The following is a 20449-nucleotide window of genomic DNA, read 5'->3' on the forward strand; positions in this document are numbered from 1 at the left end:
GTTTTATCCTTACTAGTATAAAGATGTATTTCCATCATAGAGAATGTAAGCTTTAATTACTTATGCTTATTTACTATTTTTGATTAATATGAAATAATCAGCATCAAGTACTGGAATTAACCATTTTTCTTTTTTAAAAAATATCTTTCACATGGCCGACAGAGCTTTTTATTATCTTTAGTTATCTTAATAATTCTATACTAGATATTATATTTCTGGAGTCTCTGTAATCTCCTTGAGCCTCAGTTTCCTCATCAGTAAAACGGATGTAGAGACACCTGTATGCAAATGATTTAGCATCTTTTATACAGATAAAGATGTTCAAAATTGTAATCCTTTCCCTGTGTCCTCCTTACAGTGCATGCAGGAAAATGTATGTAGCTATGTTAGTTTCCTTTATATACTGTTCCCTTTTTTTTCTACCTTGTTGTTGATGTTTATAATTTTCTTTCAGAATTTGTTTTTCAAGGCCTCCAATCCTTTTAAAAGACTTGAAGTTATGGAATCACTCAGATCTCCTCTCTGAAATTTTTTTGAAATCTGCTTTCTAACATCCAAGCTACCTGTCACACTGCACTGAGTATTTCCTTTCTGGGCTATTTCAAGCACTAAGATGACAAGTTGACTTTCTCCCAAGGTTCCTGTCACTTGAATTTCATGAACCAGTTCTTTCTCTCTGGCCAAAGTTAAATCCAGAGTAATAGTCCCTCATTGCTTCATCAACTAGCTGAGAGATAAAATTTTTAGCAAAATGAGACTTCTAGCAGGTGCCTGGTTCATTGACATCTCAGCTAGAACCTGCCTATCTCCAGTTCATTCTCACATCAAAATCATTTATGCCTCTCACTCTAATTGTCACTATGGTGTAGTGCACTCTTTCTCAAACTGTGGCTAGAGGATGAAATTTCATGGACCATGAGTATTCTGTAGAAATATAAAATTTTGTGTTTTATTTTAATAATCTAATAACTTAATGTAATCACATTCTGGGTTATTATTTCAATTACTATATTTGGATTCATATTTATGATTTCATAGATGTCAAGTGATCACCTAATGTGACGCTATTTAATATTGTTTTGCTGGTAAAATAAGTAGGGCTGCCATTAAGATAGCATATCTTAATGTCAAAATGAGAACAATAATCTATAAATTGTTGCTGAATTATTTTATCTAGTATAAATTCAAAACTTACTTTTTTGCCAATTAAATTTGCGATGAAAAGATATTTTTTTGAAATAGTAACTTTTAAAAAGTTATAGTATAGTTAACATATGGTTTATATTGGTTTCAGGTGTACAATATAGTGATTCAACAGTTCTATCCATTACTCTGTGCTCATCATGATAAGTATGCTCTTCATCCCCTTCCCCTATTTCACTCACCCATTTCTTTTATCAGTGTTTTATAGTTTTCAGAGGACAGGTCTTTCATCTCCTTGGTTAAGTTTATTCCTAGGTATTTTTTTTTTGATGCAATTATAAATGGGATTGTTTTCTTAATTTCTCTTTCTGCTACTTCATTATTGCTGTATAGATTTTTTACTGTATATGGCTTTCTGTATTTTGATTTTTGTATCCTGCGACCTTACTGAATTCATTGATCAGGCCTAGTAATTTTTTGGTGAAATCTTTAGGGTTTTCTATATATAGTATCGTGTCATCAGCAAATAGTGAAAACTTTACTTCCTTTCCATTTTGGATGCCTTTTATTTCTTTTTGTTGTCTGATTGCTGTGACTAGGACTTCCAGTACTGTGTTGAATAAAAGTGGTCAACATGGACATCTTGTCTTGATCCTGATCTTAGGGGAAAATCTCTCAGTTTTTCATCATTGAGTATCATACTCAATGGGTTTTTCACATATGTCCTCTATTATGTTGAGGTATGTTCCCTTTATACCTACTTTGTTGAGGGTTTTTTTTATCAGGAATGGATGCTGTACTTTGTCAAGTGCTTTTTCTGTATCTACTGAAATGATATTTTTTGAATTCTTTCTCTTGTTGATGTGATGTATTCTTTTCATTGATTTGAAAATATTGAACCACCCTTGCATCCCAAGAATAAATCCCACTTAGTTGTGGTGAATGATTTTTTTTTAATATATTCTTGGATTCGGTTTGCTAATATTTTGTTGAGGACTTTTGCATCTGTGTTTATTAGAGATGTTGGCCTGTGGTTCTCTTTTTTTCTAGCGCCTATATCTGGTTTTGGTATCAGGGTCATGCTGGCCTCATAGAATGAATTTGGAAGCATGCCTTTCTGTTCTATTTTCTCTCTCTCTCTCTCTCTCTCTCTCTTTTTTAAAGAGAGAGAGAGTTGGGGTGGGTAGCTGGGGCAGAGGTAGCTGGGGTAGAGGGAGAGAGATTCTTAAGCTGGCTCCATGCCCAGCACAGGCACGGGGCTCAATCTCATGACCCTGGTATTGCTTTTATGACTGAGCCACTTTTGCCTTCAGTCTAGTTGTCTGCAATGACTCCTTGCCTGTTTTGGGCAGAGTTTGGCTCCTGTGGTGTTAGTGGACCAGTCTGGGGCCACCTTGGGCTTGAGTTGAGTCAGACCAGGTATTTATTTGCCAGATGCAGTAACACTGAATTGCAGGGCACTTTCCCTGTATTGTCCCCCTGAGAAGCTTTCATTGGTGGGAGGAGTCCCACAGTTAGACCACATGTCTGCTCCCAGCTTATTGCTGGGGTGACAATTGAACTGGAGAGTGTGGTTATCTTCCCCTATCCCTGAGACATGGGTCACTTTGGAGTGGTGCTCGCCACTGTCAGGGCTGCTTGCACACTGCCAGGCTTGTGGCAGTGCTTTGGATGGGTTTCTACCAAGTGCCTATTGGAGGGGGCAGTTTTGCAGAAGAACGTGGGAGTGGGGCCTACAATGCCATCAAGGTCCATGCTTGTCTGCTATCCAAGGGGACCTGCAGCCACCTGGAAGACTCTTGCAGAGGCTAAGTTGGAGGGGGCGGATTCACAGATGAACACAGGGTTGGGGGGCTGGGGCATACTGTTAGCAAGCTAGGTGGGGAGTGTTGTGCTGAGCTGGCTCCTGTAGGTGCTTAAGTATCTAGGCTGGGGGCCAGGAAGGGAAATTAATAAAGAGATTAATAAATAAATCTCTTTACTTTCTCCTTTTCCAAACTGCTGCTTTTATGCTATATCTCTTTGGGGCGCTTTGTTTTGCTTCTCTTTAAGAGCAGGGACTCAGTTTCCCAAGGCCCTCTAGTTCTCCCAGAGTTGAGCCTGCTGATTTTTAAAGTTCCAAGTGTGGGTCGTGATGAGCACTGGGTGTTATACACAAATAATGAATCATTGAACAGTATATCAAAAACTAATGGTGTACTACACAGTGGCTAACTGAACATAATAAAAAAAATAAAGTTCCAAGTGTTAAGCCTCACTGATTGTTGGGCCCCTCTGGTTTTCAAAGCTATAAATGTTCTGGGGATTCCTCCTTCCTTACCTGGGGTGCCTGGCCAGGTGATCATCTCCTTTCCCTTTTCTGAGCCTATACTATCCCTCCTTCCCATGGACAGTCCCTTGGATCCATTTGGCTCCTGAGTGCAACTCTGCCCTTCCTACCCTCTTTGATGTGACCTCTTCTCTACATTTAGCTGTGGAGGGTCCATTCTGTCAGTCTTCAGTTCATTTTCTGGTTTATTAACACTGATGCCAGTGTTATCTAGTTGTATGCATGGGAAGAAGTGAGTCTAGGATCCTCCGACTTTGCCAGCTTTCCCAGAAATCCCCTAGTAGTAAAAGAAATTTTTATTGAATAAAAATTTAGTTTCTTAGATTAAAATATTGACTTGACTTAATGCAAAAGACTGAACACTAGCAGTTCAGTTGTTACTGGCTAATAAGAAAATAATAGAAAAATAATGCATCCTCATCAAATGAGGGCCATGCTGTTCTGTGAGAATAATGGTATCATAGAGTTTGAAGAGAAAAAGTGAAGAAAGAGTTGAATCATTACATGGTACACATAAAATAGCCTAAGGCATAACAGTACATTTCACATCTACCTTGGTTTTATTGAAGAAAAACAAATATTCCATTTAGTAATGTTGAATGTTGGTGGTGGTAAAGCCAGGTGGATAAATGAAAGATTCAGGAAGAGAAAGAAGAAGAGAGGAAAGGAGAAAAAGAAAGAAAAAAGGAAGATGAGAAGAGAAAGAAAGAGAAAAAAGAAGTGAAAAATAGAATGCAAATCCCAATGAAGTTGAGATTAATAATATAATCTAAAATAACTCTAAAACTACAACATTGTTAATTTAACCAAGATAGTATATATATGTATTTGATTATTTTCTAATATTTTCTTTCAACAGTTTTTTCTGTAATCGAATATAATATGGTATAGAATTTATTTTAAAACCAGAAACATTTAGATTATGAGATAATCATTATATTTCATGGTATGAACAGATACTAGTTAAAAGTCCAAAAGAGGCACACACATCTGGTAATAAAGTTAAATGCAAAGGCAAAAATTTTAAAGCTGAATATTTGAAATTTATCATCAGAAAAGTATGTTCTAAAAGATACCAATTTATACTTTATTCTACTATGGAGTAATATACTTCAAAAATGTTGTTTAACCTTATAAGTAATCATGAATACAATTAAAATAAGATACATTTCATCTAAAACACTGGAGAATGTAAAAGTAGAAAAAACGTAGTCCATTTAGAAGTTGACTGAAATAAAATAATACAATAATAAATATGAATGAGATAAATTTACTTATTAAGCAATTGGAGTTTAGGTAAAATATTTTTAAAAAACTATATGTTGTTTACAGGAGATGCTTGAAAAAGTGATTAAAAATATAATTACATTAAACAAGCAAATGTTAAAAAAACCATGAAATTGTATTGGTAATATAATATCAAGTAAATTAGGTTATTTGTTTTGCCTAAGTTTAAATCAGAGGAGTCACTGAACTATGAATGAACATTCTTACAAAGTGGCCTGATAAAGCATTAATATGTAAAAGATAACTAAAAGAAATTCAAACCAGAAAATCTATACTAAACATAAAGAAAGAATGTCTTTGATAAAAACTAGCACAAAAATCTTACACAAGTGTAATAAACTAAACAAGAAATGTAAATATTATATTACAAGTGATTTCTCAAATCGGTGGAGAAAAATCCTGATTTTTGAAGTGTTAGCTACCTGAAAATAGTATTAATCTATGTCTGTTTTTGGTGTGCTCCCAATATAAATTAAATTTAGGATGAATTAGTGATCTACAGTGGTCAAATAATTTGGAGATACACAGACTAAAATATTAGTCTCTAGGAGATCCACCATAAGCATTATTTTAAAATTCCTAAGCTTTTTTTCACTAGTGAGGCTCACCTAATATAATTTAACATTTTTTCCAGATATTTGATCATGGAATATTTTCCCATATAATAATATTGTTTTAACTTCCCATGTAACTAAAACTATACTGATAACAACCTGGGCAAGTGCTGTGCTGTACAAAAAGCTGATAATTACTGTCACTAATTTTTTTTTCCTGGAAGAGATAGATAATGAGATACAAAATGTCTAGATTTTAGAATGAATATTGCCTAAATCATTATTGTTTTGATGTGAAATGTCACTACCTGAGAAAACCTGTTGGACCTAAGTCAGTTCCATGCATGGTCTCTTATAAAATCAGTATCATTTCTATATACCAACAAGAAACAATTAGAAAATTTGATAAACATCCTATTCATGATATTACTGGAATAAATTGAAGTTAATAAAAAATTTTGTTGGGCTCTATATTAAAATAAAGAAAATTTTGCAAAACTGTACTTAAAGACATTTTAAATATAACCTCACTAAATGTAGTGACATGAGTGGGAATAAATTTCTAGAATCCTATTCTAATTCTTCCTAGCTCACTTTCTTAGTTCAATCAAAAGTCCTCTTTTTAACATGAGGCATTTAAGGAAAAGATACTCAGCAGAGTAAGGCTAACATCCCTCAAGTTTTTACCACCAGAAGAGGATGATTCATCATTCATTGCAATCAGTCAGAGGAGTAAGGGTCTAATTATATTCTGAATTACTTTACCCCACTTAGGGACACAGTTCAATAATTCAAACCTTTTTTTTTTTTTGGTCTAAATTGTACTGCTTCGTAAAATTGGTCCTTGATTTATAATTTATTTTGAGCTCATACATTATATTTCTTGAAACTTCCATAAGCAATATGGTTTTTTCTTTTTTTTAAGATTATTTTATTTTATTTTATTTATTTGACAGAGAGAGACACAGTGAGAGAGGGAACACAAGCAGGGGGAGTGGGAGAGGGAGAAGCAGGCTTCCCATGGAGCAGGAAGCCCGATGCGGGGCTCAATCCCAGGACCCTGGGATCATGACCTGAACTGAAGGCAGACACCTAACGACTGAGCCACCCAGGCGCCCCTTTTGTTTCTTATTTTTAAAAGGAGAAAAATCGTAGTAGTATATCGCAGAGGAACTCTGTAATAAATAGAGTCTTGGGTATCTGGGTGGCTCAGTCAGTTAAACGTCTGCCTTAGGCTCAGGTCAAGATCCTAGGGTCCTGCGATGGATCAAGCCCTGCATAGGGCTTCCTGCTCAGCGAGGAGTCAGCTTCTCCCTCTGCCTCTCCCCCTGGGTTGTGCTCTCTCTCTCTCTCTCTCAAATAAATAAATAAAATATTTAATAAAATAGAGTCATCATTGCCTCATCGTTATTTATTTCACCAAAGTAAAACAACTTAAAAATCATGGATAATCAAATTCAAATATAAATTTTTATGAGTAAAGCTTGTTAAAATGATTGTACTTTGAAGAATAATCACAGAAGAATAACCAAAGAAACATTGAAAAATAGGGGTGCCTAGGTGGCTAAGTCTGCTAAGTGTCTGCCTTTGGCTCAGGTCATGATCCCATGGTCCTGGTATTGAGCCCCAGGGCAGGCTCCCTGCTCAGCTGGGAGCCTGCTTTTCCCTTTCCTTCCCGCTCATGATCTGTGTGGCTATCTCTGTCTCTTTCAAATAAATAAATAGGTAAATAAATAAATAAATCTTAAAAAAAACCACTAAAAAATAAAGGTATTTAAATTAATAATTAAAAATATGCAAACAGAAGAAGCATGTCAGTGAAAACAATAGTGAATGATTTCATAGAACCGTGTATATAAAGAACTTACTATATAATAATAGTGACTTCTCAAGCAACATAGATTAAAGGATAAAATATTCAGTAAGTAGTGGATCAACTTGCTAGCCATTTGGAAAACACCTTTTAACACCTCTTCTCCTTATCATAAACATTAAAGTTAAACAAGTAGAAATGACTTTCAATAAGAATGCAGTCTGTGATATAATATTGTCATTAGCTCACAGGCTATGTGTGTCTTACAAAGTTGACAGTTTGCTGTGTAGATAGCATGTGCCAAATAAATACACGTGTGCACAGGGTTTGGGACATGGTGGTTGTGGTAGTATACACACTTGTACAGTTTTATACTGAAGTCAGGTGCAAGCCTGCATCTAAAATATACGTATGTGAACCATAACCTTCCTAATCAATGATACCATCATAAGACCTTCATTTACACACTTTATTGTGAAGGTTGTACAACAGACCAGCTAACTTAGCTACAAAAATCCATCATTGGTGCTTCAGTGATTTAACATTTTAGCATATGTAACAAACTTTATGTATTTAATTAAACAAGTAATTTAAACTTCACAAGCTTTAGTATCCCCATACATACAGTGCAAATAATAAAGCCTTTCTCATTGGGATTAAATAAGTCTGCTTAGGTAAAATACACTGTCATAGAGTAGGCATTTAAAATATGAATTTTCTTCTGTTTCTCTCTTCCCTGAGTGGTTTGCCCAGAGTCTCCCTCTGAATGCCCAGTATAAAGTAACAGATTACTATATCTGAGACTGTTCCATGCAAATAATGGTTCCATGCAAATAATAATTAATTTTTGATATGGGACAAGTGGAAATTAATTAATTTATAATCTTTTTCTCTTTAGATATTAACCTATTAGAATAATTAACCCAAAGAATTCACATAAACAGCTGTAATTTATACAGTACAGCAAGAGAGATCCACAAATCGAACACCCTAGTTTATTTATCTGTGGCTCTAGCCCTGACCCTGAATGTTCTAGCTTACTGAGATGAATATGGTATGTACCATATTGAAAGTTCAAGAGTCAGAAAATTTGCATTTAAATTTCAGTGTACTCAGTTTTGGTTTTGTTAACCCAGAACTGTGAAAAATACCTAATCACTATTGCTTAAAGGTCTTGTTTCAGTTCTTTGCAAGTGCTGTCTTCTTCTGCAGTATTTGTCTAAAACTATCACTCCCCTCAGTTTATCTGACTAAAACCTACTTAATCTTAAGTTCTTAATTTAGATATTATTTCCCAGGAAGTCTTTTGTGATTCTGCCAAACCTAGGTAATATGCTTACCCCTTTCAGGTAGTTCCATAGCATCTTGAGCTTCCCTCCCAAGACATTTCTCAAGTTGTATTGAAATTACTTTCCTCATATATCTGAACTACATACTAGACATAAGCTTCCTGAGAGCAGGGACCTTGTCTCCTTACTGCTGTGCATGTTTCATGGCACAACGTAGGTATTCAGTTAATATTTTTTTAATTGAGGCTCATTAGGAAAAGAAAAGGAATCATAGGGGTTTTAATCTAATGTCAAATCTGGAAAGAGAAATATGTAAATCTAAATTATAAACTCATTTCAGCCCTTGAGAGCTTACTTTGATTTTTAAACTATTTTAACATATTAAATTCATTCTCTGTAGTGAGGATTTGATGTTTAAAAGAAATCTAAGTGATACCTTGTGAAAAAATTCGCTAGTATGTAAATGTTTAATGGACAGTTTTATTACCAGCAAACTTACCAACTTGTGATATTTGGAATCAAATACTAGAATAGCTTACCATCACTTATAAACACTCAGGAGACTCCAGAAGTATTTAAGTTTTCATGCTTTTAGCAATAGAAATTAGCATAGTAGACTGAAACAAAACAAACCAGTAATGCGCAGAGGTGATGTGTAATCTGTCAAGTAGCCATGTGCTGGAAACAGTAGTGTTGAAAGGCTAATTGCAGTTTTTCAGATCTTTGCTGAGCAAAACCTTGTCTTTAAAGGAGATTTTATTGCTTGCAGGGCAAATGATTTTTAGCTTTCCAAAACATTAGTGTATTTGATTTCTGATCTAGAAAACAAATACCACTGTATTCAAACACATTTTAACAATTCAGTGATTGCAACAATTCAAGTAGGAATATTAAGGGGAATTAGAAGAACACCCTATATTACCACTGAACTTTAGGTCCATGGATTAGCATTCATAGTCACCTTGTGTTTTATTCATGTAGGGAATAAAATTATTGAAATATTGAGCTAATTTTGCAAGTCTTTTTTTTTTTTGCCATTAGAGTTGACATAGCAGTTTTAGACACTTGCATATAAAAAATTTCCTGTGAGCATTGAGTTTGTCTTACTGCAACTGTCCTTCTGGGTGATTGCAATTTGTGAAGGTAAGTGGTAAACTTACACGTTGATCTTTTTTTATACTTAGCCGGCACCCATACTCATCATTTTATTCTTCTATACTGAAGCAAGTTGTTAATAAAATATTGAGGCAAATGATGAAGTTAATGAATGCAGAACTGAAAGAAACTCTACCAAACACTAAATATTTATGGTTGTAACATCGATTAAAGAAGGAAATGATTAAGTGACCAGACAAGTTCAGCATCTCTCAGGTGCAATTGCAGGTGCATTAGTAATCTATTAATCATGAGAAGTATATTACTAAGTTATTATCTGTAAAAAATAATCCTATCATTTTCATTGTTCACTACTTTTATTGGTATTCAACATTTACTGAATTTATGTTTTAGAGAGAAATGGGGTGTGTGGTTCTTGAAATAAAAAATGCAACAGAAGATTTTCGTTATGCCTTTAGAAGCTTGTAATATAATTAAGAACATTTAAAATATTGAAACCAATTTTCCACAATTTAAATTGCTATTAGTATGGATTATTGCAGACTACTGTAGTATTATGCCATTAACAGCTGAAGAAAGAATAAATAGAACAGAAACAGTCAGGTGGGATCAAGAATGAATGGCTTCCTAAAGAAGATGAGGTTTACAGTATGTGTAGTAGATGCTATACTTTCCATTGCAAGAAAGAGAAAACTCAAGTCCAACCTGCTTAAAAAAATAAAAGAGGATTTATTGGCTTCTGTAACAGAAGAATCCAGAGGCAGATTTGGTTTCTGAAGAGGATTGACCCTGAAGTACACAATGTCATCAGGGTCTGGCTCCATTCCTTTTCAATCTTTTGGCTCTGCCCTCCTCAGCATGTTGGCATCTTATTCTGGCACCTTTCATTTGGTGCCTAAAATAATGATTTCAGAATTCCAGACCTTATACACTCATCCCTCTTTCCAGGGAATGAGTTTTCCTGGAATTCAGTCTGATATTCTCAGAGCGCCTTTGAATCTGAACCAATTACTGTGACTGGGGAGGATGGAATGCATATGTTCCATCATTGCCATTGAGAAAGAAATTAAATTTCTCAGAAGCACCTGTATCTCATATGGAAACAGGAAGGAGAAGTGGGGAATATGTGGTGAGAAGGCAACCAATGAACACTGGCTGGACTTGAATTTTAAAGAAATGAAGAACATAGACTTATAGAGAAGATAGGGTAGGATTCCAAACAGAAGGAGTAATGTGGCTATTAGCAAGTTGTGTTGGATCATGAAGGTTCATGAAGATTATCCTAACTCGCATGTAAACAAATAGTGAGATATTGTTGAATTACATGATAGGAAGTTTGAGATGTTCTTGAAGATTAGCTTAAGGATGTTAACTGTAGAAGTATATAATATGATGAGTACCTTGGTGTATAAATTGCCTCAACTGAAACTAATCTTTCTCTCACCCACCCTCCATGCACATGGCAGTCAGAAAAAAACCTATGTCAAAAGTACAAGTAAAATTACTAACATAAGCCTTTTAGTTATGCATGAGAAAAACAGTAGTCTTAGGGAAGGCTGAAGTTACCTGAGTGCAGACGTCATGTACTAAGAGATTAAGTATAGCTTTTCTTTGTATGAATTTAGACTGTACTGATAGTTATATGTGCAAGTTCCTCAAATCCCCCTAAAGAAAATGCCATGGAACTGATCTCACCTTAGCATAGCTCTGTATAGTTTGGATTGTTGATGTTTCACAAATGGTGATATATTAAATATTGAATAATATAGAATTTGCTGATGTTAGATTTCATATTCCAGTGTCATCTTCTTAAAACCAAACAAGAGTATACTCCTTGTGAAAGGTAGAAGGGCTTTGGTTGAAAGGAATGCATGTTTTCTCTCTCTACCATCTAAGAGGATCTCCTAAAACAGAGAATAAGATCTAATGAGACAGAACTTGGATTCTGTTGAAGGAAAAGAAATGTCCTCTTACTGTATCACTGTGATTGTTCCACTTTGGACTTGGAACTGTAGATATATTAAAGTAATCCCAGTGTTGGGAGTAACTGGTTTTTTAACTCATTGTGACAACACTGGAGATGGATGGGGAGAAGGCCTGGGGAAGACTACTGAGGAAGACATTTAGCCTATTGGCTCTGACAGTAGTGACACCTAGTAGTCCTTATAAGTAATTCACTATGTTATACTTGCCTTCCATTTTACCTGAACCTTTAGCAAAATATATTTTAAATGTGTAGTTTGGTCTTTGCTGAACTATAGTGAATTGGAATAGGCTTATACCAGCCTGGAATGGAATAAGCCAAGGGATTGTTCTGACTTTGCCAATAATGCCAGAGCAGTATGAATAGTGGTGGTTCCTCATTGTAGAGAGCTGTGAAAAATGGAGCCATTGTCCTAGGAGGATCAGTCGTAACAATGACAGTGGTGAGGCTACCTGGTGGGAAGACTAGGGGAATGAAATATACCTGAGTACAATAAGGTACTGCAGGAATATCACTGAGTAGAAGCAAGGGGACTCTCATAAGTAGCTGGGGACACTCTGATGGGGGTTATTAAACAAGAATGTAAATTTATAGTTTACTCAAAGCCTGGTGGGGCCACGAACATTTTGCTAATATAAGGAGCCAGGGTAATAATGGTGTAAGAACAGTAATGGAGGAACATCATTCAATACTGTTAACCATGTACAGGGTTGATCAGAGGGAAAAGTAAACTGAAGATCAGGAGGATCAGTGGAAGAATAAATGAGAAATATATCACCTAAATGAATTTTAAATTCCTCTGTTTCTAAAGAATCTGCAAGATTTAGGGTTGACTAAAATATGTGTTGTGTGTGGTGTAAGCTAATAGTAGTTGAAAACAAAGAGTTGATTCTAGAGAAGGAAAAGAAATGAGAGAATGGGCTGTAAGTTTCTAGTTATCTTTTTCATTTGTTGCCCACATATTTCAGTCTAGATCTGGAAGTGCTATCAAGTCTTCTCTTCCAAGGACACTGCCATTATTCTTAAACACCCCCTTTCACATGACCTTTACTTTGCCTAGAAGTGGAGCTTGATCGAAAAAACAAAACTAAATGTTTCCTTATGTCAGCCGTGGTTGTAATTCCTTTACACTATAGAAGTCATTTTAGGAGAGATATAGACTATCCAACACCATTTCTGTGCCCATTTGTATTTCTATATGTTAGATGAATTCAGGCATCATAAATCATATTTCTAAATGTCAAGTTATATCTCTCTTAACATGAAATAAAAACCTAAATAAAGCAATAAATGATTCTCCTGGAATTATTATATATATACTCTAAAAAGTTGTATGTGTGTGTGTTTGTGTTTTAATGTGTGTGTTAAGTGTGTCTTGTATCTTTTTTAATAAGTACTGTGCTGAACTAGAGGGATGACTGAAGAGTTGGGTGGGCTTGCTATGACAAGAAAACAGCACCTTTTGACATGTGGCGATATTTGAGGTTTAATATCAACAATTACTTTTGACAAATTTTGAATTGCTCATTAATTTACAGCTATCCATGTGCTTCATTAGCTAAAGTATATTTAGCTCCAATTTCAGGGATCATTTTCAGTTTTAGTAATTATAATCATTCTATCATTTAATTTTGATCATTTATCTGTGGGTCCACGTTATAGAAAAATGGATAAAATATTGTGTGTAATCATAGTAAAGTGACTTTTAAGTAATTTATTCACAATGGAAAATTAAAATATATTTCCAAATAGGAGAAATCCTTTTGTTACTAGTATAAGAGTTTTACTTTTTAATTAGTATAAAATATTATTAAATATTACTTTTTAATTAGTATAAAAATATATTAGCCAAAAGCTATTTCAAATAATATTCTCCTTTCAAATTTTGCTTCTTTAGAAGATTTAGATATTTTTTGCTAAAATATCTTTATTAAAGATATCTTAAAATTCTTTAAGTTGTCGGATGGTGTTAAGTTGATGATTTCCTTTTTAATGTTAGTGTGATAAAAGACCTTTCAAAGTATTTAAAGTTTAAATTGTGTGTAAACATTTATTTGAACAGCTAGCTTGATGATATTTTAGACTCATAAATGTAGCTCTTTAAAAAACGAATTTGAAAGTTTATTTTGCTAAATCCTTTTGTATTGTGTTTGGTAGGAAAAACTCAATAAAAGCACACCTTGTTTACAAGTTTCACATAAAACATAGCATAGTTGCTTGTTTAGAGGTAAAGTTCTCTCCTTTCCCCCCGACTTCAGTCTTCTCCCTTCTTCCCTCCCTCCTCTTTACATTATTTGAAAATCTCCACTGCTATTGGGAAAGAAAAATGCTAGTCACAGTCTTATAATATAGATGTGTCTATGATTTTATATTATCATGTGGAAATGATTAGAAGCATGGATGGCATTTTCCTTGAGGGCATGGGGCCTGTCTATTTTATGTATTACATGCCCTGTGCTAACATAATAGAACATAATGAGCACCTTCATTATAAAATCCAGTAAAGTAACCATATAAAAATGATCCTGAGTCTCACTTTTGATTATGCTAGTGTATGCTCAGTTTAGGACTTTAGAGTTCCTTGATTTAGGACTTTAGAGTTCCTTGAGTCCTTTTATAAATTAGTTCATTTCATAGTCTTTTCCTTGGTCATTCAGTTTAGTTATATCAGTTATTTCTAGTAGTTTTCTGTTAATATTTTGTTTCTTTTTAAAATATAACCTTAGAGTTTCCTGTACCTTGGCATCTGGAAACAAATTTCAAGATTTTGAAGTGGTCTTTAGCTTTCCTTTTTTTTTTTTAATGGTAAAGTTCAATTTTAAGTAGATTTTAGTTTCTTCCTGTGATAGAAGACCAATTGCTTGTGAGAATACATCATTAAAAGGCTGAGTATCATATATTCTTTCATATTGATTGTGGGATGAAAGAGTGGGCACACTACCTGTGGATAGTTTAGAGGGAAGGGGAGAGTTATGTAATCTTGTTGATCCTTCTTAGAGAGATAAGGCCTTTCTGTATTAAGCTTCTAAGTATTATGACTGACATTAGCTACCCTAATGGTCTCCCATCAGATTTTGGCAAGAGTTTTTATTTTCCTAATTCTCATATGATTCCAGATAAGGCATAATGGTTAGATATTAAAATACAAACTTATTTCCATAGATATCTGATAATGAATAGATGATTTACTTTCCAAAGTCTATTTCATTCTTTGCTTTGCTTGAACAAACATCCAAGCAATGAGTCAGTGCAAACTATAAAAATGTACTCATTATCCTTATGCTCTTAAAATGAAAGCATAGTAGGGAATGATTTGGATTAAAAATCACCTCACAAATTAAGGTAGTTGTTGTGTTCATCACTTGCCTTATATGAAATCAGTTTTCTAGTAATCTAGAGGTTTGGGCCATGTTTGACAATCTGGATGCAAGTTTGATCGTCTAATTACACATTTAAAATGTTAGAAACATTTTCACCTTTTTAAATATATTTTTACCTTCTTAAAATTTATTTAAGATATTTGTATTCAAAGTTTATTCAGAGGTGTAGATTTAAAGATTGTCGGGTTATGTCCATTTGTTATTTCTTTAACTGGAAATTTCCTAGTATAAGGAAAATAGTAATTGGGACATTTTCCCCTTAGAGCCAGAGTAAATAACACATACAGTTATTTTAAAAGTGCCTTTGGACACCAAGACTGTCAAGTACTTGGCATTCAAATTTAGGGTCACTAGTATTGAAAACATTTAAAGAACATGAATTTCCAAAAGACTTAGAATTGCAAATGCTGAAGGAAGAACAGTTTCTATAATTCAGAATCAAGAGTGTTAACATTATCACAGCCAGTATAATTATAAATAAGAAATATTTGGAGATTTTATTTATGAGACCAGAATTCACAAAAGCAAGGATTGAAAATTCAGCTGTCAAAAGTTGGGAAGTTGGGAACCATCTGAATTCCCCTTATCTAAGCGGTAGCCAAAATATGCATCTCCAAAGACTCAGTTAAATTTTTATTGACATTTTGGATTTATTGGCAATGTATATAAAACATTCAGAAACTTATCATGTGAAATTATAGATCTTACTTATTTCAGAGAGAGTGAGAGAGCACAAGCAGGGGGCAGAGGGAGAGGGAGAAGCAGACTCCCTACTGACCCCAGGCTCCACCCCAGGACCCCAGGACCCCAGGACCCCGGGATCATGAACCTGAGCCGAAGGCAGCTGCTTAACTGACTGTGCCACCAGGTGTCTCTCAAGTGTATTTTTAACACTTGAAAAAGGATCTACTTTTATAATATAAACATAATCTTTAAATATATTTAAGTAGGCGCCTGGGTGGCTCAGACGGTTAAGCGTCTGCCTTCAGCTCAGATCATGATCCCGGGGTCCTGGGATTGAGTCCCGCATTGGGCTCCCTGCTTCTCCCTCTGCTTCTCTCTCTCTCTTTCTCTCTCTGTCTCTCATGAATAAATAAATAAAATCTTTAATAAAAGAATAAATAAATATATTTAAGTAAATCTTATATATTCAAATAAATATATAATTTTTCTTTATTTTGCCTATGCTTATCAGCACCCAGACCTTCCCACAACTTATTCTAGTGTATTGAATTTTTGTAGTTTTCTTAAAAATCTCTGAAATAGCATTTTAATGCATGAGAAACAATAATTACTTCTTGGTTGATGTTGTGGAAAAAGAACTAAGTTTCAAATTTAGTTTTGCTTTGTTCATCTTTTATTTTGATAATATGGTATATATTGTCACAAGATAAAAAAAGGAAGTCAGTATGTGTCCAAATTTATACTTCTGATAGCCTTGCCTCTATTTTGAGATAGTGCATTAGATTCTGTTATTGTGTGCATGTTTACCATCAGGGAGGAAAGTTAGGTAATAGGGTTTCTATTTGGGGTGCAAGTGACTCCTTACACAATGCAGAGCACAAGTGAATATGAACTGGAGACATGATTCTGATAGAACAGGTTATTTATCTAATTGCTTGAGAGCTATTTGTAAATAGCAGTAAATGTATTGGACTTCTATTATTCTCTCTCAATATGCTCTTTCTTTTGACAAAGGTTTTGATAAATTCTAATCATGTCACATTATTTGTACTTCCTTCAATATGCTGTGCATTTTGATTCTTTCTTGCTGTTCCATCCACTTTTCTTCCTGTCTCTAATAGTCAGTTATACATATTTCAAATTGATTTATCTTAAAGTCATCCCTGATCCAGCTCTAGGCAGAATTAACCAAAATTTATTTAGTTATTTAAAAAATTATTTGCTTATGTGTCTGTCTTTACTTCTAAATTATATTTATCATAAGGGCATTTTCTACCTCCAATTCCTTCCTAAAATACCTATGCCATTTTCTGTCTCCAGTCCCTCTTTTAAAGATTTATTGAGTTGAATAAAATAATTTAGTGTCTAATAATTTTGTATTACTTTATAACTCACACACATTTCTAATTTATTAGTTTATTGCTTTCTAATCAGTTTTAATATTTTTTCTATAGTAAATTCCATTTTTTTAATGTCCAATTGTACCTTTTTATTTCTGAATTTTTCTTCCTAAGTCTTGCCTCAAACCTTTGCCCTTAAACTTAAAAGAGGAAAATTTTCCTTTGCTACTCCATTATTAAAACAAACAGGGGCGCCTGGGTGGCTCAGTTGGTTAATCGTCTGACTCAGGATTTTGGCTCAGGTCATGATTTCATGGGTGGTGAGACTGAGCGCTGCATGGGGCTCTGCACTAAGCACAGAGTCCGCTTGAGTTTCTCTCTCTCCCTCTGCTCCCTACCGTGCTCGCTCTGTCTCTCTCTAAAAATTAATAAATAAATCTTTTTAAAAAATTTTAAAAAGCAAACAAAACCCCCCAAACTCTTTCTTACTGAGGACCTGTAAAAGTCCTTGTATTCATAGATACTCTATATTTCCAGTAAAAATTAAGTGTTAAGGAAGACTATTGCCCTCTCTTTTCTGTATGTTTGTACACCACAAAATAGGAAGACAATTTTTCTCTTTCATAGCTTCATGATCTAATCTCAGCTATAGTCCCCAAACCAGTTTGTTAGCAGCCTGCTGCTTAAACCTAATGCCCTTACCTCCCATTCATCTTAGTTGAAATAGAGTTATTGACAGAAATGATTTCTGGAGGGAAATTAAGAATGATAATTAATGTGGTGCCCCTTACAGTTACTAAATAGCATGTCTGTCTTTATTTGTTTTGGGGGAAGGCACAGTAACTCCATCCAATTTAAATGAATTGGTGTAAAATTTGGCACAGGGACTCTCAACTCAGAGACCTTATTATACAAGGATGATACTATGTTACATTTAAGTAACACCTGTTGAAAATTAACACTTAATAGGGTGCAATTACTTAACAATTTCCTCAAGAGGAAAACTGCCTTATCTCTTTAATTCAATTCTCTTTGCCTAGAAGAATTTGATGTATATTATTCAGCCTCTCTCTCTTAACAGAGGCAAAAATATTTATTCATTAGAAAGTAAGTACCTTTGGTTGTTGATCAATCCTGTTACACATCAGAAACGTTTTTTCCCCCTATGGACTTCTGTTTCAAATACTTGTTTGCATTTTATTTTGAGTGCATATGTCACATAATGAATTCTTTAGCCTCAAATACATCTGTTAGGGTTAAAGGACTAAATAAAATCAAATGATTTATTTTAAAAATTATTTTTATTTTAGTTGACATACCCATACATATCTTTAAAAGGTCAGATAATACTTCAAAACTTGTAACAAGGCAGTAACAATCTCCTAGCCCACTCTTTCCTTTTAAATTCCCCTCTAGGACTGATGGCATGGCCTTACCAGTTGCTTATGGATAGAGAGTATTGGATTAATTGGTGTTTATATGTTATTGGTTGTTAAATATTTTGAAATTGAACCATGCTCCTATCTAAACCCAATTTTCAGTCCCTAGAACCAATTACTTTCAATTCTTTTGTGAAGAATTAGAGATAAATAAGAGAATCACATAAAAGAAAAATGAGGTCATTGTTTACTCCAAAAACCCCCAGAGTGTTACACAAGAAGGAAAATATAATTACAATAAGCTTGGATCAGTAACGAACATCATTTATATAGCTATAAAAATGTTAAATGTGAATATTGATTTACCTCAGACCTATCATATAACTATATGGAGAGGATACAAGAAGGGGAAATGGTGTGGGGATGACATAAAAGTGGTAAGAGATGGCATAAGTCAGTTAATAGTGTCTAAAATTGATGAAGTAGCCATATAAACATGTAACATTATTTAGCAATATAAAAGCAAATAGCAAAAGAAACATCTAAAGAATTTATTTCCTCTCTGATCAGTTGGAAATACAGTTTTTCCATTCTTTAGGTGATTACCCTAGAAATTGGAATTTGCATACTTAAATTCATGAATGCCCTAATATACTTAATACTTTTGTTCTCTCAGACAATATAAAAACTGTAGAACGTTTTATTTTCATTAAATGCCCCATTATCAGACTTACATGTTACTGATTTGTGTATTTTAATTTTTTTTGCCCCTCAATGTTTTTATTTTATGTTATGTTAATCACAATACATTGCATCATTAGTTTTTGATATAGTGTTCCATGATTCAGTGTTTGCGTATAACACCCAGTGCTCCATTCAGTAAATCCCCTCTTTAATACCCATCACGAGGCTAACCCATCCCCCCACCCCCCCTCCCCTCTGAAACCCTCAGTTTGTTTCTCAGAGTCCATCGTCTCTCATGGTTCCTCTCCCTCTCTGATATCTCAACCTTCATTATTCCTTTCCTACTATCTTCTTTTTTTTTTTTTTTAACATATAATGTATTATTTGTTTCAGAAGTACAGGTCTGTGATTCAACAGTCTTACACAATTCACAGCGCTCACCATAGCACATACCCTCTCCAGTGTCTATCACCCAGCCACCCCATCCCCCGACCCCCCCCACCACTCCAGCAACCCTCTGTTTGTTTCCTGAGATTAAGAATTCCTCATATCAGTGATATTATGATACATGTCTTTCTCTGATTTACTTATTTCGCTCAGCATAATACCCTCCAGTTCCATCCACGTCGTTGCAAATGGCAAGTTTTCATTCCTTTTGATGGCTGCATAATATTCCATTGTGTATATATACCATATCTTCTTTATCTATTCATCTGTCGATGGACATCTTGGCTCTTTCTACAGTTTAGCTATTGTGGACATTGCTGCTATAAACATCGGGGTGCACGTATCCCTTTGGAACACTACATTTGTATCTTTGGGTAAGTACCCAGTAGTGCAATTGCTAGGTTGTATGGTAGCTCTATTTTCAACTTTTTGAGGAACCTCCATACTGTTTTCCAGAGTGGCTGCACCAACTTGCATTCCCACCAACAGTGTAGGAGGGTTCCCCTTTTTCCGAATCCCCACCAACATCTGTCTTGTTAATTGTAGCCATTCTGAGTGGTGTGAGGTGTTATCTCACTGAGGTTTTGATTTGGATTTCCCTGATACCGAGGAATGTTGAGCACTCTTTCATGTGTCTGTTGGCCATTTGGATGTCTTCTTTGGAAAAATGTCTGTTCATGTCTTCTGCCCATTTCTTGATTGGATCATTTGTTCTTTGGGTGTTGAGTTTGGTAAGTTCTTTATAGATTTTGGATACTAGTCCTTTATCTGATATGTCATTTGCAAATATCTTCTCCCATTCTGTCGGTTGTCTTTTGGTTTTGTTGACTGTTTCTTTTGCTGTGCAAAAGCTTTTTATCTTGATGAAGTGCCAATAGTTCATTTTTGCCCTTGTTTCCCTTGCCTTTGGCGATCTTTCTAGGAAGAAGTTGCTGCAGCTGATGTCGAAGAGGATGCTGCCTATGTTCTCCTCTAGGATTTTGATGGACTCCTGTCTCACATATAGGTCTTTCAACCATT

General features: G+C 34.6%; 1 long non-coding RNA gene across 3 annotated transcripts in view; it reads left to right on the top strand.

Moving 5' to 3' along the window:
- The window catches only part of LOC112821801 (uncharacterized), a 353780-nt gene that overhangs the window by 110204 nt on the left and 223127 nt on the right, over positions 1 to 20449 (top strand). The gene's annotated exons all lie outside the window — the stretch shown is intronic.

The sequence above is a fragment of the Callorhinus ursinus genome, unplaced genomic scaffold (genome assembly GCF_003265705.2).
Source record: "Callorhinus ursinus isolate GAN/ISIS: 27379988/994484 unplaced genomic scaffold, GSC_fseal_2.0 scaffold8, whole genome shotgun sequence".
NCBI classification, from domain to species: domain Eukaryota; kingdom Metazoa; phylum Chordata; class Mammalia; order Carnivora; family Otariidae; genus Callorhinus; species Callorhinus ursinus.